Raw genomic sequence first — 8,156 nt, 5'->3', positions numbered from 1 at the left:
TCAGCGGGTTACTTGCACCTGTCGGTGAAGGAAAGACACACGCTGGTACGTTCAGTGCAGCGCGCGTGCAGCCTCGGACATCTGGCGGCATAACACACCTGTTATTGCTCGATCTCGTGATTGATCGTGCAATGTAGGGTTATGAAAGCCTCTTGGGTACTGCTGATGCCTACTCCTGACTGCTCCTGTGTCTTTCAGGAACTACTTGACTTCATGATGCTTCTGGGATTGGGCCTTTAATTTTAGGATTTTTGAAATACATACATACATGCTTAATTTAAATTTCAACATTTATGGTGCAATGTATGGGGTTATTAAACACTCTTGGGTAGTGTTTGTTTTTAAAATTTTCTGATAATTTTCACAGTAATAAACTTTAATTTTCAAGAATAATAACCATTACACCATTGAACGCTTGTTGTGTGGGATTTAAAAAAAAAAATTTAAAAAATGATATGGAGAGGGATGAACTCTGCTTCTTTATTTCAGAAAAAAATTATTTTGGACAAGAATGTCTTTTGGTGGTCCACTGTCTTGCATTATAGAGTCTTCTGCACTCTTGGATATGCGCTTGTTCTTAAACAAATCTACAAAAACAAAAAATGGCCCATCAGAACTATGGAGACGTTGCGCCTACATCTCACGGCCACATGAGACCTGTGGGTGCTTTGTACACAAATTTTGATTTAAATTTCAAATAAAAAAAATGTGACATTTCAATAGTCTCCTCATGCTGCAGCCAACTCCAAGCTGTGTCATTCAGGTAATATATAGCTAGCACCCGCTGTTCTTAATTTTCGTCAAAATTTTTGGTCAAAAATGTTTGTCTTTTTTATTAGGGACTAGCTGAGTTCCCGGCGTTGCCCGGTTTTTCCTTCCTAATCCTTGTTGGGGAGGAAAATAAACAAAGGAGGAAGCTTTTAATTTCACATCCAGTCCTCATATATTGTCATATCCCAACCCCATATCCCGAACTGCTATCCCGTCCTCCTATCTCGACCTCCTATCCCATCCTCATATAATGTCCTCCTATCCCGTCCTCCTATCCGACCTCCTATCCCAACCTCCTATCCCGACCTCCAATCTCGACCTTCTATCTCGACCTCCTATCTCGACCTTCTTTTCCGTCCTCCTTTCCCGTCCTCCTATCTCGACTTCCTATCTCGACTTCCTATCCCGACCTCCTTTCCTGTCCTCATATCTCGACCTCCTATCCCGACCTTCTATCCCGACCTCCTATCCAGACCTCATATCTCGTCCTCATATCCCGTCCTCCTATCCCGACCCCTTATCTCGACCTCCAATCCCGACCTCCCATCCCGTCCTCATATCCTGACCTGTAATAAATGTACCAGGTATTGAAATATCTCCAGCCGTACGGAAGTTATTTGGGAACATACATTTCCCATTGATTTGCATGGGACTTTAAACAAAAACCCCGACCCTCACAAATGGGGGTAGTTAAGGGTTAAATTAACTATCCTACAATTTAAGTGGACATATAAGTAACATGTGACCAAGTATTCTAAAAATATCTCCAGCCGTTTGGAAGTTATGAAGTAACATATATTTCCCATTGACTTGTATGGGACATTAAACATAAACCCCGCCCCTGGCAAATGGGGGTGAGTAAGGGTAAATCACCTATCCTAATCTATGTTTGTTGTTGACATATAAGTAACATGTGTGCCAAGTTTCATGTTAATATATTTAGCCGTTTGGACGTTTTTGTGGAACATACATACATACATACACACACACACACACTTTGAGTTTTATATACATAGATTGTGAAGCTTCGTGCGTACTCATGCATCAGCCAACTCCAGGCTGTGTCATCCAGGCAAAATATGGTTTACTGCACCCGCTTTCCAAAATCTTCTACAAAAATTGTGGTGTTTTTTCTTAGGGATTGTGAAGCCCTGTTGTGTACTCATGCATCAGCCAACTCCAGGCTGTGTCATTCAGGCAATATATGGTTTACTGATGCCGCTGTGGGGCCTTGGTCTGGGAATTTCAAATTTTCTCCTAGGTAGCTCCCGCTATCCAAAAGTCTTCTTCATAAATTTCTACAATTGTTGTTTTTTTTTTGGTGGGATTGTGAAGCCCTGCTGTGGACTCGTGCATCAGCCAACTCCAGGCTGTCTCATTCAGGCAACATATGGTTTACTAATGCCGCTGTGGGGCCTGGGTTTGGAAATTTCTAATTTTCTCCTAGGTAGCACCCGCTATCCAAAATCTTTTTCAAACATTTCTAAAATTGTTGTGTTTTTTTTTGGGGGGGGATCATGAAGCCCTGCTATGTACTCGTGCATCAGCCAACTCCAGGCTGTGTCATTCAGGCAATATATGGTTTATTGATGCCGCTGTGGGGCCTGGGTCTGGGAATTTCAAATTTTCTCCTAGGTAGCTCCCGCTATCCAAAATCTTTTTTAAAAAATTCAAATTTTTTTTGTGCTTTTTTGGTGGGATTGTGAAGCCCTGCTGTATACTTGTGCATCAGCCAACTCCAGGCTGTGTAATTCAGGCAGTATATGGTTTAATGATGCCGCTGTGGGGTCTGGGTCTGGGAATTTAAAATTTTCTCATAGGTAGCACCCGCTATCCAAAATCTTTTTCAAAAATTTCTAAAATTGTGGTGTTTTTGGGAGGGATTGGGAAGCCCTGCTGTGTACTCGTGCATTAGCCAACTTCAGGCTGTGTCATTTAGGCAATATATGGTTTACTGATGCCGCTGTGGGTCCTGGGTCTGGGAATTTTTTAATTTTCTCATAGGTAGCACCCGCTATCCAAAATCTTCGGTTTAAATTGCTTAATTCGTCTTTTAATCTTAGGGATTGTGAAGGCCTACTGCCTACTCAAGCTGCTTGCAACTCCGGGCTGTGCCATTCATCCACTATATGGTCTCCTCATGCTGCCAACACCTCCACGCTGTGTCATTAAGCCAATGTATGTTCTCCTCATGCTGCCAACACCTCCAAGCTGTGTCATTCAGCCACTATATGGTCTCCTCATGCTTCAGCCTCATCCAAGCTCTATAATTTAGCCAGTATATGGTCTCCTCATGCTGCCAACATGTCCACACTGTGTCATTCAGCCACTATGTTGTGTCCTCATGCTGCCAACACCTCCGCGCTGTTCCATTCAGACACTATATGGTCTCATCATGCTGCCAACACCTCCACGGTGTGCCATTCAGCCACTATATGGTCTCCTCATGCTGCCAACATTTCCACGCATTGTCATTCAGCCACTATATGGTCTCCTCATGCTGCCAACATATCCACACTGTGTCATTCAGCCACTATATGTATCCTCATGCTGCCAACACCTCCATGCTGTGCCATTCAGCCACTATATGGTCTCCTCATGCTGCCAACACCTCCACGCTGTGTCATTCAGCCACTATATGGTCTCCTCATGCTGCCAACATGTCCACACTGTGTCATTCAGCCACTATATGGTGTCCTCATGCTGCCAACACCTCCACGCTGTGCAATTCAGCCGCTATATGATGCCCTCATGCTGCCAACACCTCCACGCTGTGCCATTCAGCCACTATATGGTCTCCTAATGCTGCCAACACATCCACGCTGTGTCATTCAGCTACTATAAGGTCTCTTCATGCTGCCAACATGTCCACACTGTGTCATTCAGCCACTATATGGTGTCCTCATGCTGCCAACACCTCCACACTGTATCATTCAGCCACTATATGGTCTCATCATGCTGACAACATGTCCATGCTGTGTCATTCAGCCACTATACTGTCTCCTCATGCTGCCAACACCTCCACGCTGTATCATTCAGCCACTATATGGTCTCCTCATGCTGCCAACACTTCCACGGTGTGCCATTCAGCCACTATATGGTGTCCTCATGCTGCCAACTCCTACACGCTGTGTCATTTAGCCACTATATGGTGTCCTCATGCTGCCAACCCCTCCATGCTGTGTCATTCAGCCACTATATGGTGTCCTCATGCTGCCAACACCTCCACACTGTGTCATTTAGCCACTATATGGTGTCCTCATGCTGCCAACACCTCCACGCTGTGTCATTCAGCCACTATATGGTGTCCTCATGCTGCCAACACCTCCACACTGTGCCATTCAGCCACTATATGGTCTCCTCATGCTGCCAACCCCTCCACACTGTGTCATTCAGTCACTATATAGTCTCCTTATGCTGCCAACACCTCCATGCTATGTCATTCAGTAACTATATGGTCTCCTGACACTGATGCCACCACCAGGCTCTGTCATTGTGCTGCTGTGCGGCAATGATTCTAAAAGTGATGCCGGTAATCTGCATGTTATTCTGAATAACAGTATTATTTCACTACCCAAGCACACTCCATATGCGTTTTAGAACACAGCAAAGTGTTCTATACCCCTATAGAGGCTGTATGTAGGCTAGAAATAGCCTTTTTTAATATAGATTTGCCGCGGAAAAATTCGGATTGAAACAAACTTTTCCGGAAATTTCGGCGAATCGGCCGAATCAGATTTGTGAAAAGTTCACTCATCTCTAGTCATGATGTCAGCAGAGAGCACTGTGCTTGTGATGTCAGCAGAGAGCTCTGTGTTCCAAAATGAAAAGCATTTCCTCTGTAGTATACAGACCCTAAAAAGTACTGGAAAGATTGAGATTTTTTAATAGAAATAATTTACAAATCAGTTTAACTTTCTGGCACCAGTTGATTTATTGGACGTATGCATACGTCCAGGCGAACTACACGTTCGCGCAAATGGACGTATGCATACGTCCAAGCGATCTCCTGCTCTGCCGCGGGCAGCACAGGAGATCGCGGGTGGGACTCAGCTGTCAATCACAGCCGGAGTCCCACCGCAGCTGCCGGGGCCGCGATCGCGCCGGTCTCGGCAGCATTAACCCCATAGATGCCGTGGTCAGTTCTGATCACGGCATCTATGGTGTTTGCAGGGGGAGCGCTATCCCCCTGCCCACCAACGGCGGCTCCGTGATAAAATAAGGGGGATCGAGGGTGTCCAAGACACCCTCGATCCCCCTTGAAGAGATTGGAGTGAGGTGGCAGGGTTGCCACCCCTCCTATCCCTGCTATTGATCGGCCGAGCGACCGACCAATGGCAGACTGGGGGCGGGGGGTTAAAGTTCGGTTCCCCCCCGCTATGCCCACCCATCGGTGTCCGGGCACAGCGGGGGGAACCGTGTAGTAGCGGCGGCGGCAGCGGCGGTCACTTACCCGGTGGAGGCTGTGATCATGGCGGCGGTGGAGGTGAGTATGGCGCCGCGTGTCCGGGAGTCTGTTGCCTAGCAACATCTGCAGGGCGACAGTTTGGAGAGTGGTCTCTAATTTGTGGCCCTCTAGATGTTGCAAAACTACAACTCCCACCATGCCTTGACAGCTGTTTGCTGTGTTGGCATGCTGGGAGTTGTAGTTTTGCAAGATTTAGAGGGGTTCAGGCTAGAGATCACTGACAGTGGTCTCTAAACTGTAGCCCTCCAGATGTTACAAAACTACAACTCCCAGCATGCCCAGACAGCAGTTTGCTGTCTTAGCATGCTGAGATTTGTAGTTTAGCAACATCTGGAGGGCCACAGTTTAGAGACCACTGTCAGTGATCTCCATACTGAACCCCTCTAAATCTTGCAAAACTACAACTCCCAGCATTCAGGAACAGCAAATGGCTGTCTCGGCATGCAGGGAGTTGTACTTGCGTGCCTCCAGCTGTTGCATAACTACATCTCCCAGCATTCCCTTTGGGAATCAGTACATGCTGAGAGTTGTAGTTCTGCAACAGCTGGAGGCACACTGGTTGGGAAATACCGAGTTAGGTAATAGGTTCTATTACCTAACTCAGTATTTTCCAACCAGTGTGCCTCCAGCTGTTGCAAAACTACAACTCCCAGCATGCACGTTCTGTCAGTGCATGCTGGGAGTTGTAGTTTTGCCCCCCCCCCCCTCCCATGTCAATGTACAGGTTACATTCACACTGGCGGCGGATTACAGTGAGTTCCCTGCTTCAAGTTTGAGCTGCAGCCGCAGCTCAAACTCCTAGCGGGAGACTCAGTGTAATCTGCCGTCAGTGTGAATGTAACCTAAAAACACTACACTACACTAGCATAAAATAAAGAGTAAAACACTACATATACACACGTACACTGCCCCCCCCTACCACCCCCCTTCCCCCCCAATAAAAATGAAAAACGTATCCTACAGCTGTGTTTCCAAAACGGAGCCTCCAGCTGTTGCAAAACAAAAACTCTCAGCATTTCCGGACAGCCATTGACTGTCCAAGCATGCTGGGAGTTTAGCAACAGCTGGAGGCACCCTGTTTGGGAATCACTGGTGTAGAATACCCCTATGTCCACCCCTATGCAAATCCCTAATTCAGGCCTCAAATGCGCATGGCGCTCTCACTTTGGAGCCCTGTCATATTTCAAGGCAACAGTTTAGGGCCACATATGGGGTATCGCCGTACTCGGGAGAAATTGCCTAACAAATTTTGGGGGGCTTTTTCTCCTTTTACTCCTTATGAAAAGGTGAAGTTGGGGTCTACACCAGCATGTTAGTGTAAAAAAAAACATTTTTGTACACTAACATACTGGTGTTTCCCCATACTTTAAAATTTCACAAGCGGTAAAAGAAAAAAAGCCTCCAAATTTTGTAACGCAATTTCTCCTGAGTACGGAGATACCCCATATATGGGCGCAAAGTGTTCTGGGGACGCACAACAAGGCTCAGGAGTGAGAGCGCACCATGTAAATTTGAGGTCTAAATTGGTGATTTGCACAGGGGTGGCTGATTTTACAGCGGTTCTGACATAAGTGCCAAACAATAAATACCCACATGTGACCCCATTTTAGAAACTACACCCCTCACGGAATGTAATAAGGGGTACAGTGAGCATTTACGCCCCACAGGTGTCTGACAGATTTTTGAAACAGGGGTCTGTGAAAATGAAAAATAAAATTTTTAATTTGCACAGCCCATTGTTCCAAAGAACCGTCAAATGCCAGTGGGGTGTAAATTCTCCCTGCACCCCTTATTACCTTCCGTGAGGGGTGTAGTTTTAAAAATGGGGTCACATGTGGGGGGGTCCACTGTTCTGGCACCACGGGGGGCTTTGGAAATACACATGGCCAAATTCTCTCTCCAAAAGCTCAATGATGCTCCTTCTCTTCTGAGCATTGTAGTTCGCCCCCAGTGCACTTCACGTCCACTTATGGGGTATTTCCATACTCAAAAGAGATGGGGTTACAAATTTTTGGGGGTATTTTCTGCTATTATCCCTTGTAAAAATGTAAAATTTGGGGGAAAACAAGCATTTTAGTGTAAAAAAAAAAATTTTTTTTTTACAAATGCAAAAGTCGTGAAACACCTGTGGGGTATTAAGGTTCACTTTACCCCTTGTTACGTTCCCCAAGGGGTCTAGTTTCCAAAATGGTATGCCATGTGCTTTTTTTTTCTGTCCTGGCACCATAGGGACTTCCTAAATGCGGCATGCCCCCAGAGCAAAATTTGCTTCCAAAAAGCCAAATGTGACTCCTTCTCTTCTGAGACCTGTAGTGCGCCAGCAGAGCACTTTTCATCCCCATATTGGGTGTTTTCTGAATCGGGAGAATTTGGGCTTCAAATTTTGGGGGGTATTTTCTGCTATTACCTTTTTTAAAAATGTAAAATTTTTGCTAAACCAAGCATTTTTGGTAAAAAAAAATATTTTTTTTTTACATATGCAAAAGTCGTGAAACACCTGTGGGGTATTAAGGTTCACTTTATCCCTTGTTACGTTCCTCAAGGGGTCTAGTTTCCAAAATGGTATGCCATGTATTTTTTTTTTGCTGTCCTGGCACCATTTTTGCTCTCAAAAAGCCAAATATGACTCCTTCTCTTCTGAGCATTGTAGTTCGTCCGTAGTGCACTTCAGGTCAACTTATGGGGTACCCCTTATACTCAGAAGAGATGGGGTTACAAATTTTGGGGGGTATATTCTGCTATTTACCCTTGCAAAAATGTGAAATTTGGGGGGAAACACACATTTTAGTGAAAATTATTATTATTTTTTTTACATATGCAAAAGTCATGAAACACCTGTGGGGTATTAAGGCTCACTTAATTCCATGTTACGTTCCTCAAGGGGTCTAGTTTCCAAAATGGTATGCCATGTGTTTTT

This window comes from Hyla sarda, chromosome 1, assembly GCF_029499605.1.
Source record: "Hyla sarda isolate aHylSar1 chromosome 1, aHylSar1.hap1, whole genome shotgun sequence".
NCBI lineage: Eukaryota > Metazoa > Chordata > Amphibia > Anura > Hylidae > Hyla > Hyla sarda.
The sequence above is the reverse complement of the archived record's forward strand: the minus strand, read 5'-3'. Positions refer to the sequence as shown.